Here is a 10480-nt window from a genome sequence, read left to right as displayed (position 1 = left end):
TCACATAACATTTATTTCACTTATAGCCTACTCATATTTTCTTGATCGCAAGTTGAAATTGAACAGAAGTCATACAACCAGAAGAAATAGTTTGTTGCCCTTTATTTACGCAAACTTGTGTTGGAAACAGAGATAGCCTAGTCAACCACAACCATACCGAGACATTTAAGACAAGATTAATATGGGAATTCATTCAACCTTTATTTATTCTCGGAGGGTCATTGAGGGAAGCCCTCATTTTCAATGAAGCCGAGATGAAGCCGAGATTACAGAAACAATGAAGTAACAAGATGTAAAAAGAGAGAAAATAAAAGTATAGGTCTAGGCCTATAAATAAAATAAAACAAAGTAAAATAAATAAATAATAAGATAACATACATTACATTATAGAGGAAGGGGGAAAATACATAAAATCTTATTAATAAAATAATAATAAAATAATAATAATAATAAAGACATTATACTTAAAGCAGGTACAAATTGACATAGGAAGGTTTGTGATTACAGATCTGAATTGATTATAGGAAAGTATAGAGTTCATTTTTATATTACACTGAAGATTATTCCAGGAAGTAGGGGCACCATAACAAAAGGCCGACTTTCCCAACTCAGAGTGGATACGAGGAACCTTGAGCATCAAACAGTCATCTGATAGGGACCAGAATTCCACACAAGCATGTCTGAAATATAACCTGGTAATTTCCCAACAATACTTTTGTAAATAAACAGATGCCAATGATTTTGTCTCCTCTCTGTCAAAGATGACCAACCCACCTTACCATAAAGGACACAATGATGAGTGCTATAGCCATCACCAGTAATGAATCTCAGGGCAGAATGGTAGACTGAGTCCAGGGCTTTAAGTGAACAAGCAGTAGCATTTTTATATATCACATCACCATAGTCTAAAACTGACATGAAAACTGCTTCAACAACTTGTTTCCTACTTTCCATAGGGAGGCTGGCTTTGTTTCTGTAGAAGAAACCTATTTTTTTCTCAGTGTGTTTGCTAGGATGGCTATATGGTAGTTAAATGTGAGCTTTTCATCCAGCCAGATACCAAGATATTTGTATTCAGAGACTCTATCAATCCTTGAACCAGTTACAGTGGTTATTTGCACACTGAAACCTCTGGGACAAATAATTACAAAACCATTTACATGCCTTATCATCCAAACCAATATCATGTAATCTTTGTAACATTAAGGGATGATTAACTGTATCAAATGCTTTTGACAGATCAACAAAAAGGGCAGCACAATAGTTTTTCATTTTAATCTAAGGCAGATATGATGTTATTAGTAACTAATGTGGTAGCTGTGATAATGCTGTGGTTAGTTCTAAAACCAGATTGTTGTGGATTTAATATGTCATGGCATGAAAGAAATGACTTGAGTTGGTTATTAACCAATGATTCAAAAATCTTTGACAAACAGGGTAATTTGGAGATTGGACGGTAATTATTTAAATCATCTCTATCACCCCCTTTGTGCAAAGGTGTCACATGTGCTAGTTTCCATGCACTGGGAAATATGCTCATCACAATGGAAAGATTAAATATATGTGTTATATGCTTTGTGATGATAGGAGCAGATAATTTAAGGAAAAAAGGATCTAAATTGAATGTAAGTGATATATGATGCTAATTATGATAATATCAGCATATTTCACATTGAGTCCCCAAATCCACCTCCTTGCTCTGGTACTCAATGACAAACTCTGGGTAAATCTGATATTTCTCAAAGATGACAAAAATAGCAGGATTGCTGATGTTGTCCACACAGCTGTCGTAGAGGTGCTTGCCAGTTCCTTTAGCCGGAGGGCGCACGTAACTGCTGCTGCCTCAGCTGAATTCTCCCACCAACACCCGAGCAACAAACATGGTATTGATGCTACTGGTGGGTTTACAGTAGTTGTGTGAGTATGCAGCATCTCTGGCAAAGTAGCTTCCTACAGGTCAAAAAGAAAGAGAGAACACGATAACATGATTGTTTTCCAAAAACATTGTTACACAGTCACAGTCAGACTGCACCATGAAACTGCGTATGTGGTGCAAGTGATATTCTTATCCATACACCAGCAGCAAGAGGCTTGCTTTTTGGTCTAAATACTTTTATTTCAAATACAGGTTAACTACAGAGTTTGGGATATGAAAAAAGTGTGTACTGTATTTGTTCTGCTGCCAGTCACTTTTGAAAGTAACCACAAGAAAAAGTCTATATTTCTTCCAGCTATAGTTTTAGAAATGGCAGCAGGGTATAGAAGGGTTATAGCGTTGATCTGGGGTGTCTGGTCAGCAGTCATTGCATTAGTTTTGAAGGAGTAGAGTCTCTGTGTTCAGTTAAGACCCATGTCTTTTGCATTGACTAACACAGATTAACATATGACTCAAACCTGCAACCTCAGGCATGCGAAGCAGTCATGCTATCAGCTGATGGCAAAAGCTATGCCCTGGAGTGACATTCACACCCTGCACATCTCAGTATTCAAGCTGCAGTCTACATACTGTGCACTCACCCTTGCCGTAGAGTGTGCCGTGGACGCCACACATCCTCCAGTCAAAGTTCTGGTCGCAGATGGCCTCCAGCAGAGAGGGGTCTGTGCCGTGAAACAACAAGCGCTCCTCCACGGCCTTGCCCCCCACTCCCCCATCATGGTCTCCTTCTGCCTGGGGGTTATAAGCCTGACAGTTTGAGGTAGCTAAGACTAAGACCGACAGTTAATGATAAGGTAGATAGATATGAGGTCAAGTGTATGACTTCTAAGAATGACTACAAGACAACAGATTTCATCATATATGCGTGTGTGTGTGTGTGTGTGTGTGTGTGTGTGTGTGTGTGTGTGTGTATGTAAATGTATATACCACTTACCACTGAAAAACTCTCCAAAGTGATCTGTTCTGTATCCTTCTGATACTCTTAACAGTGTTGTTGGGCATTGTGTGTTTAAACAACTTCTCCATCTTCTGGAACTCATCGGAGGACTCTGAGAGAGGAACAAGCTGGAGGTACAGACAACCAGACTGTGTCAGTGTAAAAGGTAAACCAGTAACATGCAGAAATGTACTATTTTCATGACGTATTTCATACGAGTTACTACTTTAGGTGTATGGTTATGTGAAGGACAAACACTAAGGGTGGGTTGCACCAACGTGGTTTAACTTTTAAACTAGATTAAATCATGGGTTAAGTAAGGGTGCAGTGCTACACTCACGACTTTAAAGGCACACTATGCAAGATTTTCACCTTTATGAAGTCCAATTTGATGGTAAACAAACTTGTAATAGGCGAATCATTCACCTAGCATAGCTATACAGCATAGACGTAGCGAGTGCCTACCGAGAAAACCAGCCATGCAACTTCCAAGAGTGGCGCCCCGCCAAAACTCGCGAGAATGTGAAACATTACCTTGTCAGTACATATAGCTCTTTGGAGATTTTTTTGTGCCACGGCACACTTTTGACACTTAAAATGTTTCACAGCACACTAACATCCTGTGTGAAGAAAAAATAAACATACCATAGCCTAAAATTTCAAATAATACAATATATGGCCTTATTATGGCTTCTATGCAAGACCTGCTCAATAAAACAAACGCCCTCTGTTTCATTTGTAGGTGACTATATCTAATTTAATTGTTGTTATGAACTGGATATGTGATGATTCTGTGAATACTGGATATGGGGCCCCTGTTGTACAATGCCTGCATACCACAAATAGTGCAATCATACAATCATTGAGAGCATGTGGTTATAAATTCTTTGATGCAACAGTTGCTTTTCTGGACCAGTGAGTGACATTTGGGTACTTTTCTGCGGCACACCTGATGATCTCTCACGGCACACTAGTGTGCCCCGGCACAGTGGTTGAAAAACACTGGGCTAGTAGATACAAAAATACAAAGATTAGATCTGACCCACACCACGGGAGGTGATATGGATCATATGAACATCTCTCACCTTGTAGGAGCCGTTGGGCTGAGCTGTTTTATCCCAGTGATCTGGCACATCTGCTGAGGAGGAGATGGACGTCTCAGATGCCTCACTGGAGGAGCAATGCAGAGAATAAATGACCACAGATATGCATTACGCTAATCAATATTAACAGATATGCATTACGCTAATCAATATTAACAAATATGCATTTACGCTAATCAATATTAACAGATATGCATTTACGCTAATCAATATTAACAGATATGCATTACGCTAATCAATGTTAACAGATATGCATTACGCTAATCAATATTAACAGTGGAATGCAAAGAGTTTTTGAAACCACAAAATCCTGATATCTAACTGCATGTACTTGAGATATTGCATGTCCACAGTATTGTTAACACACTTTGGTAAAATGCACTACTGTGCCCCATGAACATATTGTATATTGATCCACAAAAGCATGCAAGGAACAGGCATAAAGTCACCCAGTGAACAAATGAGGACAACAAGGATACCTCTTCAGCTTGCTCTGCACATCTTGAGAACAGGGTCGCCTCCGGACCTCCCTTTTGGTTTTGTATTTTTGGTTCTGCTGATACATCTCTGTAAGGGAATACATAACAAAACAAAACCTAAGTGTGACTGGTTATCAACACTTTTGAACCGACCATGTGATGAGATTATTTTACCTTTCAAGTAGATTATGTACTGTTGTTCTTTTGCATCAAACGACACCTCACTATCACCGCTGCAGAGGTAAGCCTTCTCCAGTGCTTTAGAGGTGACCGAGGACACAGCGGGCCCGTAGGCCTGCATGGAGAGAGAAGTTCTGCCTAAATAGCCTGATGGGTCAATACAATATCTTTTCTCCAGAATCTCCTTACATTTGTGGTGGTTAGTGAGCATCCCCCTTTACTGTAAAGCGATTTGGATTCCTTCAAAAACACTATATAAAAGCAATGTGGTGTTGTTATCTGCAAAAATGACAGTGCCATACTAGCCTGGCTAACGTCAGACCTCATCTCATTGAGATGGGGTCTGGGAACTAGACATTCATTTTCTCATATTTGAAACGTGGTTTACGAATGCCCAGAGCCGTTTATTGGGTGCTACGAATGTCTATCAAATCGTCTGTGCATGTAGCTCATAACGGCTTCGGTGTGTCGTCATCGTCTTGCTGCCCTCCCTCCGTTCTGAGATTGGTTCCTTCTTTGAGGTGAAAACGAAGTCCATAGAATAAAATCACGCGCGTAAGGCAGCATGGGAAAACCCAGGCTAGTGCCATACAGTATATGATGATCAAACTGATCACAGTGACTTGTGTCACCTCCAGTAACACCTCCACTAGCACCTTCAGTGCTTCAGGTGAACAGTTTGTGCGTTAACCCTTTACTTGACAGTATCGACATAAGAGTGACATGACACTGTCATGTACACATGACACTGTCATGACACATGAAACCTAACCCTAATCCTAACCTCTAACCCTAATCCTATATCCCTAACCCTAACCCTAACTCTAAACCTAACCCTAACCCTAATCCTAATCCTAATTTGTTATGACAAAAACCGAATGTCCCTTAATAACAGAAGCGTTATGTCATAAACGTTTATGATTTGTTTATGACACGTTCATGACAGTGTCATGTCACTCTTATGTCAACACTGTCAAGTAAAGTGTAACCGTTTGTGCTATAAAGTGTAGCCACTGTAGGAACTGACCTTGACTCCGTACTCATTCCAGCCCCCCTGGTCGTCCTTCCAGTACCAGCGCCACTCGGTGGTCAGGATGAAGTGGGGCGGCTTGGTGACGGAGGATGCAGTGGACAGGCGCCGGACAGGTGAGCCTGCACAGGTCATGGTGAGGAAGTCCACGGGCCGGACCCCTGGGCTGCTGTCACTGGCTGGGTTGCAGTAGGCCTTCTCGAGTCCCTCCTGATCAGGCAGGTCTTTCCATGTCACACCATCACTGTCCAAAAGTTGCCATTTATACGGAAGATTGTGGTGGAAACGAATGCACTTATCTACAAAAAAAAATGAAAACAAATTTCCATTACATATTTCAGCTATGCATTTTTCTATAAACACTGATAAACATTCATGAACAAATGAAAGCTTTAGTTTCTTCAAGCCTCACGTATAAGCATGTAGCCTAATGTTTTTATCCATACATGTAATATTATGAAGCACATCAGGTACAGTAGATCACACATTACTCATTACTACATTTCTAAATGTCTCACTGCAATTGACAGCCCATGGTAGCACCTTTGAAGCTACATCCTCTGTGGATGAAGAATAGGCAGATTTCATTGTGGTCTGCTTCACTGATGGAGGTGCCTGAAGGATGTTGTGAGCGCTCTTTTACAGCAGGTAGCACAGATGGGAGCTTTGGTCTTGGGGACGATTTGGTAACTAAAAAAGAAGTCAAGATTTATCACAGTAAACTTTAACATGGTAATATATGTATTGTATGATTTACCACATATTCTCTTATTCTAATTTCATCAAGTTTTTTATTTGTTCTAACTTATGTTTATTTGCAGCAATATACATGTAAGCCCCTGTAAAATATGTTTATAGTGGTTATCACAGCACTGTTTCATTTTTGTTACTACAATGACCATAATGCTTTGTTTTTGCAATATGTTGATATGGAATTCGGTACAGACCAATCAGATTTGTTTGTTCTCTGTGTTTTTATTTGAATTTTATATCGTCCAATGATAATTTATAAATGTTTAATGCCCGCGAAATGGTGAGCTCTCTGAACATTCGAACGCCTCAGGAGAGGAGCTGAGAGTTCAGTCCCAGTCAGAGTTCGGAGGAGCGAAGTCCCGTTTTTGATAGGCTACTCCATCAATGCCATTCTGGTGTGTAGTGCTATGCCCACTGCGATCTGTATCTGTATATCACGTTTTATCGGAGGTCTCAGGATCACTGTTATTCTGTCCACTGCTGTGTTGCGGCAGTGTTGACATTTAGAAGCTCGCGTTTTTTGGGCTGTTGGCAAGCTAAGGCAGACGGCTAGCTAGACTAGGGGGCAGATAGCTGCTGCCGCCTTAGCCAATTCACCTCAGGGACTGGCCTGATACTTGTCGGGACTCGTTTTCTTCCTCCGGTGCTGGGCCCACCGGAGGTCGACAACCATCACGGACATCTCCTGCCGCTACACTGCTGACGTCGAGGATCCTTGTTTGAGGTCGCATCTCACTGCCGCTAGCCAACGCTGCAGTGGCGCATTCTGTTCTCTGGTGCTGGGCCCACCAGAGAGCCACCACTGGCTGCGACTGCTAACGGCTAGCTTTGAGGACGACTGAGCGGTAATCAACCCCAGGGTCGGCTGCGAGCTGATTCGCCAGGTCGGGACGGTGGATCGTGAGTAACTTGAACCCCCACACTTACACTGACACACACACTCACGTTCCCTCGTTCTCGTTTGGATCACCGGCGAGTTGGAGGGCCGTTCAGCGGTTGCTGTCCTGCCTGCAGCTCATAGAGCTGCCACTTGTGCACCACCGAGCTCCAACGGCCAGCGAAAAGGGGGGTTGGGGCGATCTTTATTTTAATACGTATGGGGTCAATACTATATTAATGTGATTATTCTTGTGATTATATGGTATGTTGTTTGTAATGTATCGCTGACTGTTTGTTTCTTTCCACACTGGTGTTTGTTTAGCAAGCTAACATAGCATTATATGTTAATCTTTAACATTACCATTCCTTAACGTTCGGTTTTATCCTAACGTTACCCTTGAGTGAATTGTTCGCTCCCTGACATTTGTCAGCTTTTGGGTTGTCACGTCCACGACGTGGCTATTATCAAATAAATATTTAATTATTATATTTCTTTATATCCCGGGTGTATTGTTAATGCATTTAACTACATTCACTAGTCTTATTATTTTCACATTGTTATTTACATTCTGTAGAAGTGCATAATACACTAGCCTAAGGTAAGTGTAGTATTTTTACAGTGGAGGCACCGCGCTACTAAATTTGTATTTATAATTATTCATATTTATATTTACCATTTATAATCCTACTACACAGCTATACATTTATATTTATGGTATCAGGAATCTCAGCCAATTCACTATTCCACCGCTGAGAATTCAGGATCCTGTCGCGCCATTATTTAGTGTAACTAAGTTAAGCTTTACTGTGCTGAGTGACTAGCACTCGTTAAAAAGGGGTTACACACAAATAAATGTTACTCACCTTGTTTAGTAATGCTGGTTTTCATGGAGACTGGCCTCTGTCCACTGAGGAGCAGCCGGTTCTTGTAGATCAGCTGGATGTGGCGGATGTGCTCTGGACTGAGGCCTCTGCCGCTCAGGATCTTCATGCTGTTGGCGTCAAACGTGTGTGCTCTCTTACAATCGGCCCCAAACTTGCAGTCTCCCAAGAGGAAGTGCTGGCACACGTGCAGACTGGTACAGGTGGACTTGAATCTGCAGGAGCCATGTTCTCCATTGCCCTTGTTGTAATGACCGCAGATCTATAAATGCAAGAAGAGATGCAAGAAAATCAACATTATCAGAAACACCATGATGGATATAATCAAATCTATTATGACATACACAGGTCCTGAAGGATATGCTGGAGTATAATTAGATGCTAGAGTGTAATTGACACTAAGGAGGTTTGTAAGTGGACTCAGAAGGGTAGATAAAACATCTTTGATGTGAATTTAAAAATGTCCGCGGCATTAAACTGACCTCAGGAAGCAGGTAGGAATCATTCTGGAGAAGGAGACAGCAGAGCTCCTGTTTATTCAGTTCACTTAAGCCAGCTCTCTGCAGAAGGGCTCTGTTAGCCGGGGAGTCCACTGTGTGCGGGTTTTTGCATTTTGCCCTGTCAGTTACACAATTACACATAAGATTATAATAGTGCCAGTGCGAAATAACAACATGGAAAAGAAAGACACATTTTTGTCGCGGCACTGCTTTGTCTGCCTTTTCTATTGTTTTTTGTTGTCTGTTTGTTTATTTGTTCGTTTTGGAGTTTGTTTTTATTTCTTAATTATGTTGTATTATTTTATTATTAAGAATTTGTCACTTTCTATTACTGTTTATTTTGGTATCGTAATTATATTATTGTAGTGAACTGAGCCTAGCTGGTTATGAATGTGAGCTCCCATGGTGCTGTGCAGTGTATGTGTCTGTGTAATGCTGATGTTGGTTTTAGTGAGAGTAATTGCGTTTACCTTGTCATGTATGTGTTAGCTTGTATAGTCTTTCTTTATGTTGTACCTCATGTGTTTACCCCGTGTATTGTATGTGACTACCCTGTTTGTGTATCGTGATTGTTTGATTGACATCCCTTGTGTTACCTATGAAATGGTGTCCGTGTGATTACATGAGTTGGATCAATAAAAATCCATTCTGAGACAACTTTACAGTTTATTACATTGGTGTAGTTTGTTACATTATGCTCTAATATTGCACTGGTAATCACTTTGTACTGATCCTATTTACAGATATGGACACTCTTTCATTACAATGACTAAAATCTGGTGGCTCACGATAAAAAATTTATATTTGTTGTGACTTTTTAGTTCTGTATACAGTATATCGTAGAAGCTACTGGATGCTAACATTTCCTATAGTAGGCTATGTACTTGTTTACGTATCTATACAGGCTATAGCCTATAGCAGTCGCGAAATACATTGGTAATTGAAAACAGCACAGGAATGTGCACTGGCTTTTAAAACTAACTTTGTTTCGAAAATATCCCAATAAAATTAGCAGACTTGGCCTTAATAAGGAATGGCAGAACCTGGTAGCTTCGGCCTACTTAGAGCAAGGCAGTAGTAGCCTAGATCAATAATTATTATCTATGCAGTAATTATCAATATGCTTACCCAAATCTGCACAGACCGCACACAAAATATCTGCACAGGTGTAAGTCTTCACAGCTGTTGCATTTGAGGTTCTGGCACAGTCTTAGGTCTGTTTTCGCGATAATCAAACTGTCCGGACGTATTCCATTTAACTCACTCGAACTCTCCTCCTCCCCCTGAACTATGGAAAATTTACTCTCGTCAGAAAGTACTCGAAATAGCACTTCTTTTGCAACTGTCATGCTTTGCCTTAGGCTTTGGTCTACCTGCCTGAATGTTAAGCATCCTTGATTTGTGCACAGTATCTTTGTAATGCTGAAAGCTACGAGAGTTGTCATTCTAGTGTAGCTTACAGCACACAGTAACCAGCTGTTGCTTTCTGTGTTGTTGATATGCGTCAGAAACGAAACCGAAAGCTGTATGCCTACTTTGAACAGGGTCCATGCGACGTCTGAACGCTTGAGGTGCCCGCTCACGTTGACCCTAATCCGAACTGCCGGATAGTGATTTCTTATTCACATAAAATTTATACTTTTTATTGAACAGAAGTCGTACAACCTGAAGAAACACTTTGCTGCCCTTTATTTACGCAAGCTTGTGTTGGAAACAGATAGCCTAGTCAACCACAACCATACCGAGACATTTAAGACAAGATTAATATGGGAATGTAAGTGATATGATGATAATTATGATC

General features: G+C 40.8%; 1 pseudogene; it reads right to left on the bottom strand.

Moving 5' to 3' along the window:
- Positions 1 to 402: 402 nt before the first annotated feature.
- Positions 403 to 10290, bottom strand: LOC125303502 (annotated as a pseudogene).
- Positions 10291 to 10480: the final 190 nt, after the last annotated feature.

Source organism: Alosa alosa, chromosome 11 (assembly GCF_017589495.1).
Source record: "Alosa alosa isolate M-15738 ecotype Scorff River chromosome 11, AALO_Geno_1.1, whole genome shotgun sequence".
Taxonomy (NCBI): Eukaryota; Metazoa; Chordata; class Actinopteri; order Clupeiformes; family Clupeidae; genus Alosa; species Alosa alosa.
This window is presented reverse-complemented; position numbering and strand designations above follow the sequence as displayed.